We start from the raw sequence: 12,910 nt of genomic DNA on the forward strand, positions 1-12,910 counted from the left end.
ACCTTGTCCCGATCGTCATATGCACCTTCTCCCTTTAACCACTCCACCAAATCGGCCTTTAATTGAATGCGAACTCCTGGAATGTCTCGCCAGTTTTCTTTTGTGCGTCCCTAACCGGCGGCGAAACGCTTCTGCTGAAAGCCGGAATTTCTTTAGGAGCGCAGCCTTCACTTTGTTATAATCATCCGCGTCTACTGCAGGCAAACGCGCAAGCGTGTCCGCTACTTCGCAGGGCAATACCATTAGTAGCTTTTGAGGCCATGTGGCACGATCAAACCCCATCCTCTCACAAGTTCTTTCAAAATTTATAAGGAACAACGCAATGTCCTCGCTCATTTTGTAAGGCTGCAAGAGGTCCCTCATGCTCAATCGTGCGCCTGCCTGAATCTCTACATTTTCTGTTCCCAGACCGCTAACGCCCTTTGCCTCTGCAATCTTAAGCTGAAGCCGCAAGCGCTCAAGCTCCCTTTCTTGGCTTTCCGCTTCTTCTTTACGCCTGATGGTCTCTCGCTCTTCGTCTTCTTGTGCCCTTTTTTATCCTCTCCTCAATTAGCTCCCAGCACTCGGCAAGCTCCTCCTCATCCGCGCCAGAATCCTTAACTGCCTGTATTAAATGTGGCTTTCTATGTATAGTCGCCACCTCAATCCCCAGCTCCTCGCACAAAAGCACTAAATCCGGTTTTCTCAATTTGTTCAAATCCATGGTCACCCCGTGCAGACTTCCGTTGCTCAAACTGCCGTGAAGGTACCTCTAATAAACCCAATCCTTCACAAAGCAGCAACTAATCTACCCCTTTGGATAAACATCACCATCTATCCAAAACACCTGGTAGAATCTCTACGGAAAGTGAGCACTCACCAGCATCGGTGCCAGGAAAGAACACGAACCGATCCCACCGCTGCCAACCAGTTGATGTGACCGAGGAGGGGTTGAGGCTGCCACCCAAGTTCCGGCGAAGAAGGACTCTTGCGGCGCTTCACACGTACAAGAAAACCTGTTTATTTACATATTTACAGGATGTTTAAAGAACCAAGGCGTAGAGACGCGCCTTTACATCACAAGGGCCCAGAGCGAGGCGAGAGGGCGAGCAAAGGCCAGTGAGTCCCAAGCGCACTCCCCGACGCGCTCCTTTTATCTCCGTCCGATAGACGCCGACTGCGTATTGCAGCAACGCCGACGCGCGTTCCCCGCAACGCACATGGAGATCTCTTGCGTTCTTGGGGAACGCGGACCGCGTATGGCGGATGCGCCGATGAGTGTCTCTTGCAGGCCGGGTCTTTGCGTCGCCGGTTACAACAACAGCGACTACTGCTTCTACTTTGAGTAAGTCTTACACAGGCACAAGTTCGCCCAATTATTAGCACTCGAGTGCCGGTTCTTGCCGGTGCTGCGAGGAGGTCGTATAGGAGCGTGAGGAGCGTGTCTTGTGTGCAGAGATTCTTGTGTTGAGAAAGCCAAGCATCGTCGGTGGCAGCATCTCGAGCTTTCCGCGAGTATGCTTTCCGGAGCCCTGCGCAACGGCGTATCTCATATTTATAGCGTGGTTTCGGGACTTAAATCCCCAACAGTTATTAATAATCCATGAGTTTTCCAAGGCATGACGTGGGCGAAATTCATCTGGGTTGTTCGCGACTCTCACCTTGCGTGGTTTAGAGATGACGACCATCTTGGCATGTGTCCACTTTTGGAGCAGCTTCCCCGTTTACCAGCCCTTGTGGGGAATTTCGTGAAGGCCGTTATGGATGGAGTCGCTCCTCGAAGATGGCGAGGCTAGGGCTTCCGTCATGCGAGCAGCATTGTTATCGCCTTCACCTAAGTACCTGGTCCGCCGGCTTAGGTTGATGATGGTTTCGGGTGCCTCGCTTTTAAGTTCCTTGAGAAAGACGTGCCGGTCCATAATGCAGGCCTTGAGCTTGTTTCTGTAATGTTAGACGCTTGTAGTTCGATTGCGAGTATACAATGATCGCTGTCCTCAAGTCGTTCTTTGTTCGCCCAACTTGCTAGCTACACATTACGAGCGCAAGCGAAATAGAGGGACACGTCCTTGGATAGGCTCTTTCCAACGCGCGAGGGCACCTGGCTCGGGCCATTATGCACCGAGAGGCGCATGTCCTACTTCACTTCCCACAGCTTTCTTCCACACGGTTTGGGGAGTGCGTGCCCCGATACTGGGTATCTTGCGTTGAAGACTTCCTGCACGAGTAGCGTTGCGTTCCTTGCTATCGTTGCTCTTTCAATAAAGAGGTTGGCGAGGTTGTCGCGTTTTGGATCTCGACGAGAAGGGCACGTTTAGAACAAAGAGAGGTCTCGGTGCATTTGTTGCGGCAAGATTTTGACGACTCTGCGCGGTATGTCATCTTCCTCTATCTTGTATTCTCGTTCTGTTAGGCTGTTGTACACGAGCCTGGCTGTGCTTGAGGACACTTTGGCTGGGGTTGGTGCGAGAGGGTCCCGCAACTGGGCAAGATGGCTCACGTGGACTTTTCTTGGAGCGTGACTATGGCAGAGACGTAAGTGGTGTTAGATTCCTAGGGATTTTCCAAGTTTCGTATGAGTTGATGTATGTGCTTACCTTTCGTGTGGTAACGCCCGTAGTTCCGAAGCTATACCAGCAGTGTTGCGGGGGCCATGGCAGTTGAGTGTTTGCGGGAGCGGCTGCCTGCAGTGTGACCAGGTGGCTGCGCGAGTTGGAACGGTGGCTGGCTATAGCGCTTTCGTTGTGATGGCTGAATGCTTCATGCCGTGTGTGTAGAGGGTGCGTAGAAAATAATAATAGACTAGTCGACCCCTCATGATTGTGTAAGAAGTGGTAGGACATAAAGAGGGGTTTATAAAACGGGTTTCTCTTTAGTACGGTGTCCCTTGCGAAGTGCTGCGCTTACGGCGCTTTCCAGGGCATTGCCCTTACCTGCAGAGCATCTCGGCATGGTGTCACAAGGGGGGGGGCTGTCCCTAGGATGTCTGCTCCCGAGACTTTATATTCTGCTGCTCCCCTTCGACCAGCATTTACCTTCGCACTCCGCCGCCTTTTAACTTCAACAACGCAGATCAGTGGCCAACATGAATTCAACAATTCGAAAACTTCTCCTTCATATCAGGCCTAGCGTCTGCTGCCGATGAAATCAAGCCACGTACGTTGCTCTACTGCATGGGTCCTAAGCTCGTGTTATTTTGTCCTCGTAACGTAGTTGAGCGCAAAAACAGGCAACAGACGAGTGAGAGGACAAGGACAGAGCGAATTGTCCTTGTCCTCTCACTCGTCTGTTGCCTGTTTTTTGCGCTCAACTACGTTATGACTGACTCGTTCCAACTCGCCCAACAAGCAACGTTGCTAAGTTATTTTGTCCTCTTTTCGATTCAAAGGGAAGCTTACGTGCATGGTATCGACGCGTATCTCATTGTTACGAGGTGAAAGTTCGTCTCGTCGTTATACACCATCGGCGTCATCCACATTGGTCCGGGCACAACACCTCAGGCATCTTCAGCAATAGTGCACTAAGCGACTGATGCGACACTCCCTTCGGACGCCAGTCACAGTTCCAGGAACAAAGCAAAACAAGAACAGAGGACAACGAAATATTCAGGCAAAAAATTACAATGCCAGCCACGGTTCGAAGATCATCCACACTCTGAAATCAGGGGAGGACGTGTGGGTGCAGGACGCCAAAGTGTGGGCTAGGGTTCCATGGCCATGCTCATGCGTGGTTCAAACACCCAACCGTGTCCTCGTCTAGAATTGTTGACATCTTGTCCCAGGCGTCAGTTCACTGTCTGTTTTATGTTTTTATGTACTCCATAGCCAGCTTCTTCGGGAAGTCTGTCAGCGACACCTTTGCCCATACAACAGTCAACATCTGTAATATGAACATACACTGAACATCCAGGCCTGGTGTCGGATATTGCAGTCGACGGTGACCATAACGAGGATGCTTTAACTGGCCAGTCTGCGACAGACAACGAGCAGAACAAAAGTTCACAAGTTCATGGCTCTCCAGGTGCTCAATATTCACGTTACGGAAGACGTCTGAAAAGTCTGCGCCGACTGAGGATCTGATCTTGTGAATTTTGTGTGCGTTTAGGGCGTGTAGAAAATATTAACGAAAAAAATATCAAAATTTTTGTTACATGCTTATGTTTCAACACATGGTGACCGAATGGGGTGCGGTCACCATATAGCTTCTATGTAGCTGATGAACATACTTCGTAAGGAAATGAAAGGAAATTATTACGAAACGAAGAGAGTCATATGCGGGCCAGGCCGCAAATGATATGTCTACGGGCCGCGTGTTTGAGACCCCTGGCTTATACTTTGGGAATTTGGTGAAATCGATGGGCGGTCTTGGGCCTTCCAACGATCTATCCTGAGAATTTCAGGGCTCATTTTATCTATTAATTTGATAGAATCAGTAAACGCTATCAAATCTTCTAGTTTAGCTAGTCACCTTACAGGGAACGCTACAAAGATTATCTGACAGAATTATCTAATATTTTCAAAGCTAGTCTTGTTTCACTGGCAGCGGAAGCATACAGATTGCAAACGTGATGTGATATGATCATTTAATACTATCAAAGCTTCGATCCTGTAAATGAAAGCCGCACCAGAAGAAATTCAAACATAATCTACTGGAATCAGTCAGTCCTACCCAAGCTATCTTGTTTAATGGGACACATATTAACGCAAACAAAGAAACAAATACTTGAGAAAAAATGCAGGAAGCTGAAAGGTTGGGTGCTCATCTGAGACAAATCATTGATGTCGCTTCAAGCAGCCATCCCGCAGAAAGGGCTCAATGTATTATAAATATGTATGAGAAAGACTTGCTGCTGGGTGAGTTCGTTGACGTCGAAACAATACATATTAGCGCAAAAAAGAAACAAAGACTCGAGAAGCACTCAAACTTTCAGCTTCCTCATACTTCTTTCTCGAGTGTTTGCTTCCTAGTTTTCTCTATGTATTCCTTTGACGTCAATTATGAACCAACTCGCGATGCAGCAAGTGCTACTCAACTACGTCAGTTTACTTCGTAGTCGAACGAGAAAGATTGTAAATCTGATCTCATAGAATCACCGCCATAAAAGAATGTTTATATCGCTGGCAGCCTTCCCAGAGATATTACAAATATCATCTGATAGAGTCACTAAAGGCGTGTAATCACTGCCTGATGACGTTCGCACCTTTCACAGTCCTGTCGCCTGGAATTTGGAACTAGTGTGCATGTGTATTCCCATCAGCCATGGTGACGTGCTCTTCTGTGCCTCTCTCCGCACACCAACCACACCTTGTTTGTTTTGTTTAAAGCTGTAGAAGTTATTTAGCGCTAGGAACAGCGAAGCTGCTGTAGCTGGGCGCAGTTTCTGTGATGTTGCAATAAACTATCGTCATCATGCCGGCGCCTGCTCTATTCGTCGTCTTCTTCATCTCTTCTAACACGTGCGCCCGTCATCATGACAAAAAGAAAAAAGATATCAGAATAATAATATCAGGGCTTCAACGTCCCAAAACCGATATGATTATGAAAGACGCCGTAGTGGAGGGCTCCAGAAATTTCCACCGCCTGGAGTTCATGAACGTGCACCTAAGTCTCAGTACATGGACCGCAAACATTTTCGCCTCCACCGAAAATGCAGCTGCCGCGGCCGGGAATTGATACGGTGACCTTCCCGTCAGCAGTCGAGCGCCATAACCACGAGACCACCGTTACGATGGGACAGAGAAAAGAGAGAGAGAGCAAAAAGGAGATAGAAAGAAATAGGGAGCAAAAAATAGAAACAGAGAAAGAAGAAAAATAATGAGGAGGGGAACACTACTTAAAATCACGTAACATTGGTCACAAGACAAGAACCCATCAAAATCACGTAACACTAGTCAAGTGACATCTTCCCGCCAAAACCACGCACCAATAATCACATGACATATTTCCAGCAAAATCGCGTAACACTAGTTATGTGACGTAAAATGACGTAACACTAGTCAGGTGGCATGTTCCCGCCAAACCCATGGCGCTTAAGAGAGGAAGGGACGCTTAGGAGGGCAGCTTCTTCTTCGGGAGTCTGAGCACTTCCTCCGCTGTTGCTTCCAGCCTTGCACCACTAGCGCAAGATAGCTCCGTTGCGACCTAACTCTTCGCACCACCGGTGCAGAGCTGCCCTGATTTTATATTCGGTACCTTCGCTCAACGATATTAAATAGGTGATCTTAATTTCCGTATTCTACTGTGGTAAGTCATGTGTCCTATTTCCTCTGTTACTTACGTTTCAATAGAGAATTTTGTGAATTTATGTTATGATTGTAACGTTTCACACCTAATTAACTGAGTAAATCTGAACGAGTTGAGCTGAATAAACTTTATTTGTCCAACGGTTGTTTGTATCCGGGGCTAGGCTGCCAGGGATCCACCATTCGAGGATCATCTTCGGAGGTCCTCGGTGACGGCCCTAGCCCGCTGGACGGCCTACTCCTGGTCTTCGGGTGCCTCGCTGAGAAGGGTGGTTTGCATCTCTACGAACTTATAAGTGGTAACATACTTGACCAAGTCCTATTTATTCTGATGCTGTTACCTCTTTGAACGTATTACCGTGGCCAAGTGACCATTGCTACATAAGCATTGTGCTAGAGGGCAATGTCAAACCAGATTTCAAGAAACCGATGCATATACTGGATTATTCTAAAGCTGTACTTAATTTAATTAAGAAAGAGTCGTCACATCTCAATAATGACTACTATATTAAAAATTGCTCCATCCTTTATTAGCATAGTCCGCCTCAGTGATGGCACGTTTTGCATCATAATCGCAGATATTGCAGTCGACATGATTGAGACAAGGTGGATGTTTGGAGCCACTTGCCCACCTTCATGGTAACCACTTTAAGTGCTTAAGCATTTAATTTCGCTTTTGAATATTAGTGTTCGTACTGGCTGCTAACAAATGCGCATTATTTTGTTTCAGCTACCGCTTTTTTTAGTACCACCTTCCGGCATTGGAGGTATTGAGAGGGATTCCACGTAATATCGAACAAAGGATGGCTGGTAGACCACTTAAATTTATTCAAAGGTTTACATATTTTGGTCTCAATAGAACGAAGAGATTGGCAATAGGTTCTGCTGCAAAAATATATTTTTCAAAGCAGCTAGAATGAGTAATGACGTGGTGAATGGTGGGTTATGAATTACACAAAGTATATTAAACATAGGTTCATGAAATTTCTTTACCTAAATATATGCGCGCGTTTACTTTTGTTCACTTAAGTTTCGTTTTTATGGACAGTGCACATGTTTTTATTAACAAAACCTCAAAATTGGCCCAGAAAACGCTTTCATTTTTTACAACTTTGCAAGTTTATCTAAAAAAACCTTGTGGGAAACCGGCCACAATTCCGCATTACGTTCTACGCATACTTAGTTACCAACTTGCTATAGCCTACATTTTTATAGCTTTTCAGTAAAGAGATATGATCGGGCTAAGTTCAAGAAAACGCCGAGCAACTGAAATTTTTGTGCAAGAAAATCCGGCAGACTTCGCACACTCTTGAAATCGATGCAATGCGAATCAATCAGCGAGGAGCTGACTAATTCGCATTACATCAGCCCTCGCTTAGTCATCGAGGAGCCGATTGAGCGAGGATTTCTTGAGGCAAACCATGGCATTCATGACACAAGCGCACCATAAACGTTGCAGGTAATTCATGCCGTGCATGCCATGATTTGCCTCTTATACCTGTCACTTATCTTCGTCATGTCATAGTAATTTTGGTATGTACGAAACTAGCCAAAGGGCCGCGAGAGCACCAAAACGGTGGCATGTAAATCATACCGTAAATAACATGCATATCACGATTCTCATGTTACAACCTACCATATATGGTATGTGTACACTGACGGCACACCATACCAATTTTGATACATATGACATTGATAAAACGGCCGCGAGCGCACCACGAGCGAAATGACTCCGTACATGATATGCACGTCTTGATTTTCATGTTACCACCTGCATTATTTTTGTCGTAGACTCATGCCGTGCCACAAAAATGTTGGTGTATATCATCAAGCCAGCCATAGATGACATTCATGTTTCGCCGTACATGCAATGCATGTTATAATTTTCATGTCATGGTCCGTCATTTATGTTCGTCACAGAGACATGTCGCGCTATAGCAATTTTGGTATATGTCAGGCTGCGAAAACAGCCGCCAGTTCATCGTGTGCGTGGCATGTCAAACATGCCACACATGATATGCATGGTATGATTTTCGTGTCACCACGTCTTTATGTCCGTGATATATTCATGTCACGCAATACCATCTTCGGCTAACGTCACACTAGCGAAACGTCCACGAGCAGAACATGAGTGTGACATGTAAATCACGCCGAAGATGACATGCATGTCACAATTTTCATGTTACTACCTCTCATACAGTGCTGGGCAGTATCGAAGATACATGTATCTTAGATACTATCTTAGATACTCTATGGGTATCTTGTATCTGTATCGCGATACTTCTCGAAAGACGAGTATCTGTATCTGTATTTCTGATACATTCGATAATGTATCGTGCATCTTAAGATACAAGATACTTCTATCCCAGCACAACCGTGCGAAACAATAATCGCTGGCCGAACTCCACTTCTCAAACTGGTACTGGTACCACTAAGCCATCTGAAAAATTACACCATCTCCCGCTAAAGGAGACCATGAGCCGATGCGAAGCCGGAGCACTTGCACGATCGCGTTCCGTTGGCGTTCGTTGTGCATGCTATGACCTCGCATCGTGGAACGCGAAGAGGGACGCTACGCGCGTCGTATCTTCCATCTAGCCTGACCGTTAATTCTCACAGGGCGAGCGGGGAACGCGGTAGACAGGCGGGTGAGAGGGGGGCAGCGTAGGAGAGGAGAGAGAAGGGGAGGGGACGCGCATGCGCTCGAGCTCATCGCGGCGTTGCGCAGGAGAGAATTTCGGCATGTCTGGCCCGCGTTTCAGAGGAAGAGTGGAAAGGGGGGAAGTGGAGAGGGGAAGGGGAGAGGGTGAGTCGAGAGAGGAAAGGGGAGAGGGTGGAGGACAGGGGGAATGATGAGGGGGAGTGGAGAGGAGGTGTGTGGGGAGGGTATGCGCATGCGCAGTAAGGGTGGTCACGCCGCACACCACCACCACCACCGGATTGAGCTCCGCCTTAAGATACTTCGCATCTAATAAGTCTTAGGGCACTGACGCAATTTTATTTTTGCGCTAGAGTACCCCAGTGAGGGCAGAAGATGAGGAAAACAAGCGCGCGGACGTCTACGCCCAGCCCACGTACCTTTTAGATGCGAAGTATCTTAAGGTCGAGCTCAATCCGGCGGTGGTGGTGGTGGTGGTGTGCGGCGTGACCACCCTCACTGCGCATGCGCATACCCTCTCCACATAACTCCTCTCCACTTCACCTCACCATTCCACTTCCCCTCTACCCCTCTCCCGTTCCCCTCCCCCTTCCCCTCTCCACTTCCCCTCTCCCCTTCCCCTCTCCACTTTCCCTCTTTCCACTGTCCCTCTCCCCTCCCCCTCTCCCATACCCATCTCCCCTCCCCCTTTCCACTCTTCCTCTGAAACGCGGGCTAGATATGCCGAAATTCTCTCCTGCGCAACGCCGCGATGAGCTCGAGCGCATGCGCGTCCCCTCCCCTACTCTCTCCTCTCCTACGCTGCCCCCCTCTTGCCCGCCTGTCGACCGCGTTCCCCGCTCGCCCTGTGAGAATTAACGGCCAGGCTAGATGGAAGATACGACGCGCGTAGCGTCCCTCTTCGCGTTCCACGACGCGAGGTCGGTAGCATGCCCAACGAACGCCAACGGAACGCGATCGTGCAAGTGCTCCGGCTTCGCATCGCCTCATGGTCCCCTTTAGCGGGAGATGGTGTAATTTTTGTTTACTCGATTTCTTTTCGTTTTAGTTGCGCCAATGCCGGACACTTGCTCTTAGCCACTGTCCTGCGCCGCATCTATCGCGCAAATTCTGATGTTTCTACTGTGTGGTTATAGAAGATTCTCTTGCGTCTTGCGTCTTGCTCCGTAAGGAAATGTGATGCGTGCAAGAATTGGGTTCCTTTGCGCTGCGTGCATTTTACATATCAGTGATTTGAATCATCTCGTGGATGTAAGTTTGACATGCATGCCGTGAATTAACTTATATGCAAATAAGAATCTAACAACGTTAGCACCACTGGTACTGATGCTAGATCTAAAAGAGCAAGCGTTTACCTAAAAGAAACTATCTTGGCGTACCGTATTTTTCACTTCTTGCTACATTTTTCAAATAATTTATGAAATCCTTAATTTGATTATTAGCGCAGGTGCTTTCTTAGTTGTCATTTTAAATCCTTTACAGTACCTAAGTCTCTGCACTGTTTTTCCGGTCTGGTAACAGCAGTATGTCTCTTGCAACGCGCTCCCAAAATAAAATCTCTGCTTTATTCTTGTGTCTACTTTATTTCCACTACTCTTTACACATTTACACGTTGCCAAGGCGATTTTGAAAACAAATATATAATTATGTTGGCGTGCCTTGCGTAAACAGTACAAAACATTCTGCTTACCGCTTAGGAAAATAGCGAAATTGAGCTTGCATTATAATATGGAAATATTAGGAGCCATCTTAAAGGTAAAACAAAGTTTCTCGAATCCCCTTCCTAATGGAAGGGGATTCGAGAAACTTTGTTTTGCTGAATGCTCTGTTTTGCTAATGAGCGTCCCATCGAGTCGTTTCGGGCAATTTTCCATAGGCACTGAATTTTCTGTTGTCTCAACAGGTAAGTTGACAATACTTCATGCTTATAGCTATTAAGGGCGCCGTCTGTATTGTGTTTCTGTACTGATTCAATGTGAATGTTCGATACACAACCACCTCTCTCTTTTACTTATATTTGTTTTCCTGTTTCAGGCTTTCTTAAATATTTTTCGCATTACTAATCGCAACGTAATGGGAGCTATAAGTGGCAATAGAGCGAATAGCGGCGGTGTGCTGCGACGCTTTATGGAACTATACAATACGCCTGAGACGTTTCTGTGTTGCACATGTTCTTTCGTTGAAGAAAAATTGCTAAAAAGATTGCACGTTAGTGAGTATATCAACGAAGAATCCTTTACGCCAGCAGATAAGTAGAATATGACAATTCAATGCAGTTTTACGTCATCTACGTATACACCAGGGGTCTCAAAATGAGCTTATAGCCAGCGGGCCGCAGTCGCTAAATTTAGTTGCAAGGGCCGGGACAGCGAAGATGGTGGGAGAGAGTTTGAGCAGAATGACGTTTGAAAGGAAGCCTTTCCCATATCTCATATGTAGGTCCTTTCTGAAGGGGATTTGGCGTCAGAATTCGAGAAACATCGATAACGATGTACAGAATGACTGATATCTGGACGCGGATTCTGAAATATAGAGTTTTTGTTCCACGGTTATGTTTTAGCACATATGGTGACCACATGTTCCTCATGAAAGGAATGCTTGAGACCAGTCATGTCTGTGCAGCTCATGAACATACTGATTTAGAAAATAAAAACAAATGAGACGAAGACGGTCATGTGTGGGGGCCGGGCCGCTAGCGAAATGGCTCAAACCACTAGTATACACCATGCGCCCCCCCCCAATAAAAAAGAAAAAAAAACGCCAGGCCTGCGCTGAAACCGCAGCACAGTCACAGCGAAAGCTGGAAGAGCGGCGTTTCTAGCGCCGGTTGTAAGCTCTCTTGGGGCTACAATACAAGTACAATAGAAAGGTACCCACTACGCCATAAATCACAATTTTTGTGAGGTTGGGAAGCACCTACTAAGCCATTATTCGTCATTCCGCGAAGAAACGAGGCACCAGCTACACGTCTGTAAGGCATTATGTGCACTTTGTTCAGGCGACGATTGATGACGATGAAGAATTATGGTTCAGCGCTTTGTAATGGGTTGGAAGCTTTAAACGGCCCACCAGTTATGTTATTTGCATTGGGTGACGCCCGGTCGCTATTTCCCTCTCCCGTCATGCTGTATAACATACGTTGACGTGGGGGAGAGACAGGGGGGCGAAGAACTTTACTGAGACCCCGAGGAAATGGATCATGCGCTTCCTTGGCAACCAATACAAGTGCACAGGCGGCGAGGAACCCACTACGCTATAAATCATTGTAATTTTTGAGAAGTAGGGCAGCAGGCACTGTGCGATTTTTCGTCATTCTACGGAGAGCCGTGGTACCTGTTAAACGCGTGTAAGGCATTATGCGCACTTTGTTGATGCTGTGCTTGATGACGACGAAGAATTATGGCAGAGTCCTTTGTAGTGGGTTGGAAGCATTCAACAACCTACTCGTTGCGCAATTCGCATTGTGTGACGCCTGGATACAGAATTCGCGTTGTGCGACGCTTGGTGCTTATTTTACTCTTCTGCCACGCTATATTGCATATGCTAATGTGGTTCCTTCCCGACATGAAGCCTGTATAGGACCTTTTTGCAAAGCAGTTTCAAGTATGAAGACGATGGAGCACCTTATGATACTGTTATGTTGCTCGGCCTTCACAGTATTTGGAAAAAGTACATGGCAGTCCGCCATGCCGACATCAATACACTGCCCATTCGTGAATATTTTCGCCAAATGATCACGAAGTTTATTGAAGAGTGTGAAACTAAAGACCCAATTCCAGAGTGGCTCGAACATCTTGAGCCACTTATCTGTATAAAGGAATTCTATTCACTATGTAACCATTCCGGTCTTTACCTCTGTATGTACTGTTTATGCACTGTAATATTATTGTATGAGGCGCAGAAGTAAGTAATAAAGAAAAAAAACCGGCATGGCTCAGAGGTTGAATACTGGGCTCACACGCAGAGGGCCCAGGTTCGAACCTCGTTCCATCCTGGATTTTTTTTCTTATTCCGTTTCTTTTTCTTATTTCGA

Source organism: Rhipicephalus sanguineus, chromosome 7 (genome assembly GCF_013339695.2).
Source record: "Rhipicephalus sanguineus isolate Rsan-2018 chromosome 7, BIME_Rsan_1.4, whole genome shotgun sequence".
In the NCBI taxonomy this organism is placed as follows: domain Eukaryota; kingdom Metazoa; phylum Arthropoda; class Arachnida; order Ixodida; family Ixodidae; genus Rhipicephalus; species Rhipicephalus sanguineus.